Here is a 12665-nt window from a genome sequence, read left to right on the forward strand (position 1 = left end):
GAAATTATTCATATGTGCCCAAGAAATATAATGAACTAAAAAAAGCAAAGAAACAAGTTTGTCCTTTAAAAACTGAAACAAATTTAGAGAAAAATTTTTAAAATTCTGGTTATGTATATATATATATACATCTGTGTGTGCTAAGATTGAGAACTTTCACTGTCATTTACTAGTAGGATTATAATTAATAATAAAACATTCTTTACAAAATCTTTGTGACTGTTAAATGAGACAACTTATGCACTTAGAACAGTTTCTAACACTAATAAGTGGTGTATGATAACTTTTAAGTCTATTCTATATCACTTACTTGTTCAAGAAGAGTCCATTTTTATTGGAAACATGCAATAGAAGGCATTATCTATTTAACTCAAAGTTATTGTATTTGCTTTCTGCTTAATAAGAATCACATCCAGTTCCATTCACAAATTCCCTGACATGTGAAACTAGAGTTGGTAATTAAATCATCTGAAGGATCACTGACACACATTTCAAGAGAGTTAATATGTTTTAAAATTTTTCATTATGAAGACTTTGAAAAGATTTCCCATATTCATGTGTTTATTGATCTATTCAGTTTTATTTTGTGACTACTTGTGCTATTTTCAGTGTTTCAGCGTTGACAGTAAATTTAGGAGAATGTTGGAAAAGGAAATTAGTAATTATTAGAACATACAATGAATCAAAGAAATAATGTTATTGGAAGTTAATGGAAGTTAATACTGGAAAAAGAATCTTGAAATGTCAAGAAAATCAGAATATTTTTTAACAATTAAACATGATACTAATTAGTAAATAAATAAATAAGATATTCTTAACAGGCTGTATTTATTGAAATACATGGTTAGCAAAAACTACATTCCATACAGTTATCTTTGGAACTACTTTCTAGATGGCCAGTTTTCTGCAATTCCATTTTCATTGCAATGTATTTTGTAAATAAATATTATCTTCCAGTAAAGGTATCCTGAGAAGTAAATTCTGGTATTGATGCAAAGAGAATAACTAATAAATTCCCCATGCACATGCACATTATGTTAAGACTACTGTAAATGTAAAATGAATGTGTTAAGTTAATTTCCCTCCCTTGCCTCAAGCTAATTAGCACAAATTAAATTTTATGCTAATCCATCTAAGATGCTAGCATACAATTTGAAAATGTAGAATTTCTGCTGATCATGAGAAAATGTATTCAATGTACTCATTCATACAACTGCTGCAATACAAAACTGATAGTGAACCACTTTACCAGTGTTTAACTGTATTATAATATATAATTAAAAATGGGAGTGTATGGATATAATTATTCATTTTAGATATTGATGAATTCCTCATTTTTCTATTTGTACATGTTATTTCCATTGAATTTAAAGAATTAGGGTACATGTATTTTGAATCTGGTGTAATAGATTATAATATTGTACTTGTAGATATAATATACTTCTTAATATTTCTGTGAATGCTTTGGAATGAGTCTGTTTTTTTAGTTTCCAAAGTAGTAGTATAGTATGATACTAATTTAAAAGACTTCACTTTGAAAAAAAAATCAACATATTATATACAACACTAAAATCTGCAATAAACAAAGTGTACATTCATTTTCAATTATATTATCTTATACACTGAAATTGCTCTATACATGTTTGTTATTGGGTAAAGTAAACATTTGAAATAAATGAGCATTTTGTATTAAAAGTACTAATCTCCTTTGAAAGTAGCTGTGGTAGGCAGAATTTTGGCCTCCATCATCTCTGTCTCTTGGTCTCTTGTGTTACTCCCATGGTTGTATTTTACGTGACATGGCAGAAGGGACTTCGCAGATGTAACTAAGTATACTAACCAATAGATCATAAAATAGGGAGATTACCCTGGATTATCTGGGCAGGTAATTACATGACCCTTAATGGTGGAAGAGGGAGGCAGAAAAGGAAACCAAAGAGAGAGAGATGTGGCACAGACATCATTAAATTCAAAGCATGAGAAAGACTTATAATGTGCCTTTATTAAACTGAAGATGGAGATGGGCTACATGAAAAAAAATGCAGGTAGCCTTGAGGACAGTTACCCTGGACAGACAGCAAGGAACAAGGACTTGAGTCCTACAACCTCAAGGAACTGAATTTAGTTAACAACCTGAATAAATTTAAAAGTGGATTATTCCTTAGATTCTCCCGATAATAGCCCAGCCATCTGACATCCTGACTTTGGCTGTGAGAACCTCAGCAGAGAACCCAACCATGCCATGCCAGACTTCTAATCTACAGCACTGTGAGATAATAAATATTTGCTGCTTTAAACTGCTAAAAGGGCAATAATTTGTTACATAGCAAAATAAAACTAACACAGTAACTCACGTTAATATCTCCAAATTAGAATTTTCATCTTTACAAGTTCTTTCTATAGGTTAGCTGTTTAGGTGAAAAGTGGATTTTTTTTCTCAAAAGTACCTTGGTAAGAGTATAGAAATAGCATATTCCACAAAAGCAGGCTTCTTGTGCATTCTAGCATCCCCATGGGTACCTTCATGATCATGAAATATATAAAAACATCAATTTTAAGTCTCAATAACTGAAAGTTCTAATTGTCATCTACAACTGCTATAACTGCTTAAAATCTACTACTCAATATATTTTTAAAACTTCTGATTAGTATCTTCAAGAACTCTGAAAATATTTTGTATTTTAAATTACTTTTTCAATAGCAAAAGTTTGTATGCATGTAGATATTTATGTAACTTTCCAAAACATACATAAGTTCAGATTCTTTGTTATTTTAAATAAGTTAAACTAATTTAATGCTAGGCTCTGCTTTCTTTAATAAAAAATTATAATAAAGGTTTAGAAATATCCCAGGATTCTGGTATATCCTACTGATTTTAAGTTCCAAAGTATTTACATTTAGAATCATTTATATCAATAATCCAATTATTTACTTAATACAAAAGGACATATGATTATAGTCTATAAAATAGAAAGGTCATGACTTCAAGAGTTGCAATAAGCACAATGTTGTATTGCAAAGCAACCATCACAATAATAATACATCCTCTGACTCAAACACCTTCTGAAGAAGAATATAAACATGATATTTTGAAATTAATATAACTGACTACATCAAATTAGTCTTCTCTACATGATAATACAACAAAAGATGAAGAGAAATTGAGAAATCAATGTTATTTCTGCAAAATAACAAAATGAAAAATAGTATTTAAAATTTTTTTCAAGTAATTAAGATATGAGATTATTAGAAGAAGAGTTTGAGCAAGGAACTGGGAATTAGCATAACGATCCTCTAAATGGTGTAGGATGAGAATTGTTAACAGGAAATATTCATTCTTTATAGTCAAGAATATATTTAGAGATGTAAATAACATTTAATTTTAATTTTACTTAATTACATCAATTTTATTTGTGTATTTTTTTAACAACTCCAGGTTATTTTAATATTGCATTATTTATAGTTTATACTGTTTAGTATATATAATGAGTGAAGGCCCAATGCAATGATTTATATTTGTACTGAGATTTCTTTGAAATGCATAGTTTGGTTCCTCTGCTTATTTATTTCCATTGATTTATTTAAAGTTTGTAAAATATGAACACTTCGAAAAATAAAATACTGATTGATATAAATATCATTTAGCTCCAGTTTGTTTCACTACCATACACTGAAACCTAAATGAATGTCTTCACAAACTAGGCAGGTAGCAGAAATAAAACATATGGGAAACATATGCTCTCTACAAAGATGGTTAAATAATTTGTTAACACTAGGCAGAAGAGACAAAATATATCTTCATGCCAAATTCACTACTCAAATTAAACTTTGTGACTTCTATAACTATTTCCCATTCCTTCCATATTCTAATCCTTCTGAAAAGTTTCCTTTTCAATGTCTTCTATGGACTTTTTCCTTTTCATTCCATAACTATTTTCTCTGCTTTTTTGAGAATTAATCTGTATGCTCTGAAGGATACTGAGATTAGGCTCCCATAAAAAAAATATTTTTCATCACAGTGTTATAACCTATTTGTGATCTGTCTAGGAGAGAGGGCATGACACCATGTTTGCATTTGTCAGCCTTGTCTCAAGACATACATACATCAATTTACCCTTAAAATTATTCTTCAATTATTAATCTTTACTCAATTTTATCTGATTTTCCAGTTTCTAAATAAGATTTTGTATAGGCAAATGTAAATGTGATATTAAGGTTAAATTTACATAGATATATATATTTTTTCTATAAAGATCTACAAAACATTTATAGAAAAGTTTGGGCTTTGAAATTCTTTAAAAATATAATCAAGAAGGAAGATAATTAGCAATTTTCCTTTAATGACTCTAAATTTCATTCATAACTTGTTTTCAAAAACATTCTTTTGGTGCTTTGCTTCTTACTAGTTAAATGATGACACTATATGGAAAAGAAAAGATATTATGTGTGTTTTCTGTGTATAGCATGATAGACCCATCACAACAGGATATAGAAGCATACAAGACTTACACCAAACCCAGATTTTACCTAATATTAGAAATGACCCATATATGCTCCCCAGCTGGATTGTAGTATCGCAAAGCACATTGATTTTGGAAGCTATTCCTTTCTGCTTCCTCCCTCAAATTCCCATAGTATATAGCCAATAACTAGAATATGTTAAGAATTAATTCATATTGAATTGAAAAGGTGTTGCAAGAGGTTGCTAAGAATGAAATGAGAATTTCAAGAATTTTATGAACTATAGCTATTTTATACTATAGAGATAAGGAGGGTGAATAAGGAGAAATAGTGAGTAAGTGGAGACTACCTTATGAAAACAGGATCTCTCCCTAAAGACTCCATGTCTATGTCATTCTGCCTGGCAACACATGACTTAATATTTTAAAATAAATCTATCAAACAAATTGTCTTAGTATTTCCATCTATTATATTATCATGTCATCAATTTAAGGGAAGCCTCCTCCAGGTCAGTTGTGAAAATCTTACTATATACATATTAGAAGTGTTGACAGCAAAAGAAGGAAAGAACTATGTTGTATCTAAAAATACACATAATATTATTATTAAGGATTGAAAATATATGCTACATGACAACTAAATGCAATGGGTGATCTGTGACTGGAATCTAGATCAAATCCAAGTGAAACAAGGCACAATAAAATAATATAGAAATGACCATTCAAAACACAATTTGGGGCAACAGGAAAAATATGAATATTCAGTATGTATTAAAACTAATACTGTACCAATGATATATATCTTGAGGGTGTTAACTTTGGGTTATCTAAGCAAATGTCCTCATTCTTTGAGACAGTTGCTTAAGAATTTAAGAGTGAAATATCATGATGTTCCAAGTATTTCTGAAATAATTATGCCTATACACACATGCAGAAATATATATAAATATAAAGAGAAATAAAGCAAATGTAAATATTTACTAAATGGAAAATCTAAGTTATGAGTGTGTTCATTGTATTATTCATGAAATTCAAGTTATTTTACAATAAAAAGGGAGTAAAATTAATAAAAGGAATAATGGATTTTCAATAAATAGCATTCTAAATACTTCTGATATGTTCAAATATTGTCAGGTTAAAAAAAATTGAGAGGAAAAAGTCATGCATTATTCAGAAAGACTTTTTGGATTTAATTAAAGGTTGTTCCATAGTTAAATAGCATAACATATCTAACATCACTTCCTTACTTAACTTTTTCTGAGGCTATGTGCATTCTGATCCTGAATGCTTTTCCATAGTCACATTAATTATTTACTATTCTGAAATTATTTTGATATGAGTTTTAGATAAAATGAAATAAGTCTCAACTCAATGATAGAAACTTCTGATGAATTAAAAACACAGTAAATGAAATATTAAATATCTCAATTGTAATGAAATCTCATCCATATATAATGCAAATATTTAAAAATACTATTTAGTTGATGATAGATTTCTCAAATAACCAAAATAAACATGGAATCAATAAGCTTTATTTAAATAATTGTGTCTAACTAGGAAAATAATAAAATTATTTAATAATAATTATGTATCAAATTCTCAGTTGATGAATTCAGTCCTCTTTATACATAAATCCATATGTATAATATAAATGGTATCTATGGAAATATTTAGGTTTTCATTTCCTTTCTTCTTTCCATATTTCCTGGAGTTTAGGCTGAGAATGAGGTTCATTTACTAATTTTATTTTTCTGTGCCTTTTTAACTTTAAGTCTTACTACAATTTTCCTCACATTCTTAGTCAAAGTTTCTCAACTCAAATTTGCATCAAGAAATTAAATTTGGGGGGGATACACACACACACACACACACAAATACACACACACACACACACACACCTTTCCAAGCTCATCAAGTTTGAGTTAAGAAAGAGAAAAGTAGGCCCTGACATCTAAGAACTAACCTGTCTCTCATTGCTGAGCCTTCATGTTCTTCTGATGAGTATAAACAATTTCACAAATCATCAATATCAAAAGAGGCCACTTGGTCACCACGATGGATCAAAACAAACATAAGGGCACTTTATAATCACTTCTAAACACAGAATCATGAAAACTGTACAAAACACAAGAGTGATCAGCATCCCCTATTCTAGGCTAATACGAATCACTGCTGTTTCTCCACTTATTTCAGATTGAACCTCGCTAGTTTCTCCTCCTTCTCAAAAAGATTTAAGATAGCTAATCATAAAACACCCCTGCTTCTTAATTCAGCACAAGGAGCACTTCCTTAAACCTTCCCCCAAACCACCTAACAGAAGCTCAAATCCTGTAGGAAGTCATTCTAATGCTCTGTTAGAATATGCCTCACAGTTCCCCGTGGTGGAGCACTTCCTTTAGTGAGCCATATAGGATACTTGCTTAAGCACAGATGTGTTCCTATTGGTGTTTGGTGGAAGGGCAGTGACAAACAAGTAAGAAGTTCAGATGGTACAGTATTAAGAATATTTTTCTTATGACATTTTGGTTTGTGATAGCCAGAGACTCCCTGAAATTTTATGCCTTACCAGAAAAAAAAAAAGTAAAACAGAAATAACTGGAGAAAGGGCTACAAAGAAAGGAATAATAGTGCAATATATTGAAGTATAATAAATGAACACAATTGGGAGCTGAGATGAAGCTTATTTTGGATTTGATACCCTATGATAATATCACTAGAAAGTGTCTATTAAGTAAAAAAATTCTGTTTTTATCATAATGAGATACTTCTGCTTGATAGGTAAGAACCACATTAATAAATTTTCATAGGACTCCATCTTATGTTTTTTTGTTTGTTCATCCAGTTGTGTATTTTAGTGTAAAAATTAATTTGGGAGAAAACAGCATTTAAAAACTATAGGAAAATGTCATTTAAACTCTATATTCACTTGCAACTAAAGAAAATCTAACAATGACATTTAATTATTAAAACCAAACTGCAAACTTAAGGGTATTCCACATTCAACAATGGGAATAGTTTGAAATTTTGATTTTTTTATTTGTATAAAATACTGTCAGGAATCTTCTCAACGTATTCTTTAGGTAAGTGTACAACAATTTGGGAATTCATCCCCATATTATGAATGAGGGGAATATTAAGTTGAAAAAAACAGAAAAGAACAATACTTTTATTTTTAATGGCATCTTCAGTATGTTAAACCACCAGAAAAAAATTTTAATGAACAAATGAGTGTCATCTGATCTAACTGGCTTGCAATTCAGTCCAAAGAGTAAAATTAACAGTTCTGCAAAACAAGTTTTTTTTGTATATGTGTGTGAAAATTAAGGCATCATATTAAGAAAGCCATGTCATCTGCAATATTGCAAATACGACTGCATTTCATGTGCTGTGAAATTAAACATTATGAAAATTAATATTTATTTTATATATTAAAAAAATTAAGGTAGGACTACCTGATTACCTTCTTATTCTAGCATCATTATACAAAATAGTTTTCTCACCAGAAAATATTTATCCATTTTTAATTTTAAGTTGTCTAATCTAATATTTATTTGGAACTATATTCTATTAACTGGGGTGTAAATATTATCTTGAAAACGGGCTATAAATTATTTTAGCCTCATCACCTACAATGAGTTTTTTCACCAGAAAACATTTCAGTAAGTTTAACTGTGTACTCCATGTAGAAATGTGTTTTCCTAGCTTACAAATATTTAGTTAACTTTTGTTGTTACTCCATTTTTGATACTGGAATCTATTTGAAAGAGGAGTGATTAGTGGATATTTGAACATGTTCCACATTCCAGTTTCCTTTAAATAATCCAAAGAAAAAATGTTTTACTACTTCCTAAATTCTTCACAACTCTTTAAAAACAAAAATAAAAACCCTTTCATTCAAACTTCCCTTTCCTAGATTTATAAATACAAACTGTTGGCAGATCTTTCTGTGATGCTTAACAACTTGAAATATTTTCCTGTGTTCTTCACCTATTTATATGTATTAGTAAATAAAAAGGAGCATACAGATTTGAATAAATTTTAAAAAGAAGAGCTAATAACACCTAAGGCTTAGTTATTGAAAAGCATCAGCTAAGTCTTTTGTCATTGAAAGATGGCATCTAAAAATATATGTATCAAAAGATGAGAGCAAGTATAGCTTAGAGAAAATGATTGTTCAATATAGGAAGGAATCATTTCAAAAAACTTCTTGACTCTCTTGATAAAAAGGAAAAAGACATGGTCTCATTGAAACAGAATACAAGTCTTAGATGTATGGGAAAAAAAGACAGAAAAATTAAAAATAAGGAGATAAAATTATACAACCCACACCAATTAGAAAAGAAATAAAGTCCAAAATCATAACTGAAGAAAATTTAATGATTAAAAAACCCAAAAATACAATGGATGATAAGAGACCATACAGTGTTCTAGCTAAATAGCTTTAAAAAAGGAGAAAAAGGGAAGGGGGAAGATCACAGCATGAAAGCTGGGGCATAAACTTACTACCAAAACCACAAATAACACAACAATACAGCAAATACAACTAATCCTGAAAGAGCAACCTAAAGACTGCAGCAGACTGCTGACATCTGGGAAAGAGAAGACCTTACAGAAAAGGGGAAAGAAGCAAAGCCCTGATCAGTTGGGATGCAAGCCCTCACCCCACCCCAGCTCACAGGCGGGAGGAAGAGCAAAGGAGTGGGGAGGGAGTAGAAGCCCAGGACTGCTAAACAAGCAACCTCAGTTGGGCAACTCTAGAGAGTAGAGCATCTGGGCACTAGACAGTGCTACCTACACGAAGTTACTTTACCATAGTAATAATTAGAAATAAGAAATGACAAAAAAATCTTGTACAAACCACAATTCCTGAAACCAAAAAGAAGGCTAAATGAAACTGAAATCACCAATCTCCATAATAAAGATTTCAAAATAAAAATCACAAACATGCTTACAAAGCTACAGAAAAATATTCAAGATCTCAGGGAGGACTTCAAGAGAGATGAAAACTTTGAAAAATACAGTATCTGAAATTAAACACATATAGAGGGATTTAAAAGAAGATTAGATGGGGCAGAGGAGATGGTAAATGAAATAGAAATTAAAGAAAAGTAAAACAAAGAAGTTATGGCACAGATAGAAAAAAGGATCTCTAAGGAATGAAAATAAAATAAGAGAACTGTGCAACCAATCCAAATGGAACAATATTTGCATTACTGGGGTACCAGAAGAAGAAGAGATAGAAAAAGGGATAGAAAGGCACTTTGAGGAAATAACTGCTGAAAACTTCCCCAATCTGGGAAAGGAAATAGTCTCTCAGGTCATGGAGGTATACAGATCTCCTAACACAAGGGACCCTAAGAAGACAGCAAGACATAATAATTAAAATGGCAAAGATCATGGACAAAGAGAGAGTATTAAAAGAAGTCAAAGAGAGAAAAAGGTCACATACAAAGGAAAACCCATCAGGCTATCTGCAGACTTCTCAGCAGAACACTACAGGCCAGAAGGGAGTGGCATGATATATTTAATGCAGTGAAACAGAAGGGCCTCCAAACAAAAATACTCTATCTGGCAAGACTGTCATTTAAATTTGAAGCAGGGATTAAACAATTTCCAGATAAACAAAAGTTGAGGGAATTTACCTCCCACAAACCATCTCTACATTGTATTTTAAAAGGACTACTAGATGGAAGCACTCCTAAGGATAAATAGCTGTCACAAGAGAAAATAAAACCACAGTAAAGGAAGTAGAACAATTAATTACTAAGCAAAGGAAAAATTAAATTAACTACCCAGAAATTCAGTCATAGGACACAAAAAGAGTACAGAATATGAAAGCTAATATATAAAGAGTGGAGGAGAAAGAAGGAGGGAAAAAAAACCTTTAGATTGTTTGAAGTAGTATAGTAAGTGAGTGAAGTTGGACTGTTAGATAGTAAAGAAGCTGTCCTTGAACCTTCGGTAATCATGAATTGAAAGCCTGCCATGGCAATAAATATATATCTATTGATAATCACCTGAAATGCAAATGAATGGAATGCACCAATCAAAAGACATAGAGTTGCAGAATGGCTTAAAAAAACAAGACAATCTATATGCTGCCTACAAGTGACTCACTTTAAACCCAAAGAAAAACACAGACTAAAAATGAAGGGATGGAAAAAGACATTGCATGTAAATAATAGGAAGGGAAAACAGGAGTAGCAGTATTTATATCAGACAAAATATATTTCAAAAGAAAGTTAGTAACAAGAAACAAAGAAGAACATTACATAATGATAAAGGTGTCAGTCTAACAAGAGGATATAACCATTATAAATATATCTGTACCTAATATAGGAGCACCTAAATACATTAAACAAACACTAACAGAATTAAAGGGGGAAATAAACTGTAACACACTCACTTAGGAGACTTCAAAACAGCACTTACTACAAAGGACAGATTAACCAGACAGAAAATAAGTAAGGAGACAATGACACTGAACAACACATAAGAACAGATGGACCTAACAGGCATCTATAGAACACTACACCCAAAAGCAGCAGGATACACACTTTTCTCAAATGTACATGGAATGTTTTCCAGAATAGATCACATGCTAGGACACAAAGAGAGCCTCAGTAAATTCAAAAATATTGAAATTGTGCCAACTAGCTTCTCAGACCACAAAGGTATGAAACTAGAAATAAATTATACAAAAAAAAAAAGCCCACAAACACATGTAGGCTTAACAACATAATCCTAAATAATCAATGGATCAATGGCCAAATTAAAACTCAAATCAAGCAATATATGGAAGCAATGAAAACAACAACTCAACAGTCCAAAATCTGTGAGATGCAGTGAATGCAGTTCTGAGAGGAAAGTATATGGCAGTACAGGCTTAACTCAAGAAAGAAGAACAATCCCAAATTAACAGTCTAAACTCACAATAAATGAAACTCAAAAAAGAAGAACAAATGAGGCCCAAAGTCAGTAGAAGGAGGGACATAACAAAGACCAGAGCAGAAATAAATAAAATTGAGAAGAATAAAACAATAGAAAGAATCAACAAAACCAGGAGCTGGTACTTTGAGAAAATAAACAAAATAGATAAGCCCCAGGCAACACTTATCAAAAAAGAGAGTGCACACACATTAATAAAATCAGAAACGAAAAGGGAAAAATCACTATGGACATCACAGAAATATAAAAAATTATTAGAGAATACTAAGAAAAATTATATGCTAACAAACTGGATAACCTAGAAGAAATGGATGTTTCTAGAAAAATACAACCTTACAAGACTAACCCAGGAAGGAACAGAAAATCTGAGCAGAACAATTACAGCAATGAAATTCAACTGGTTATCAAAAAAACTACCTAACAACAAAACTCCTGGACCAGATAGTTTCACTGCTGAATTTTATCAAACAGTTAGAGAAGACCTAATACCCAACCCCCATAAAGTCTTCCAAATAGTAGAAGAAGAGGGAATACTTCCAAACTCATTCCATGAGGCCAGCCACACTCTTATACCAAAAACAGGCAGAAACCAAAAAAGAAAAAATTACAAACCAATATCCCTGAAGAATGTAGATGCAAAAATACCCAACAAAATATTAGCAAATTGAACTCAAATATGCATCAAAAAGATCATCCACCATGATCAAGTAGGACTTTTCCCAGGGATGCAAAGATGGTACAATATTCAAAAATCCATCAACATCATCCACCCCATCAACAAAAAGGACAAAAACCACATCTCCATAGATGCTGAAAAAGCATACAAAATTCAATATCCATTCATGATAAAAGCTCTCAACAAAATGTGTATAGAGGGCAAGTACTTCAACGTAATAAAGGCCATATATGACAAACCCACAGCCAATACCACAAAGCACAGTGAAAAGTTGAAAGCCTTCCCTTTAAGATCGGGAACAAGACAAGGATGCCCATTCTCCCCACTTTTATTCAACATAGTTCTGGAGGTCCCAGCCACGGCAATCAGACAACACAAAAAATAAAAGCCATCCAGATAGGTAAGGAAGAAGTCAAATTGTCACTGTTGCAGTTGACATGATATTGTACATACAAAACCCTAAAGTATCCAACACAAAACTACTAGAACTAATAAATGAATTCAGCAAAGTTGCGGGATACAAATTAATACACAGAAATCTTTGGTATTCCTATACACTAGCAATGAACTAGCAGAAAGAG

At 31.4% G+C, this 12665-nt stretch overlaps 1 protein-coding gene across 1 annotated transcript in view; it reads right to left on the minus strand.

Moving 5' to 3' along the window:
* Positions 1-12665, minus strand: part of ZNF804A (zinc finger protein 804A) — a 357438-nt gene that overhangs the window by 280383 nt on the left and 64390 nt on the right. The window lies entirely within an intron of this gene.

This window comes from Manis javanica, chromosome 12 (assembly GCF_040802235.1).
Source record: "Manis javanica isolate MJ-LG chromosome 12, MJ_LKY, whole genome shotgun sequence".
In the NCBI taxonomy this organism is placed as follows: Eukaryota; Metazoa; Chordata; class Mammalia; order Pholidota; family Manidae; genus Manis; species Manis javanica.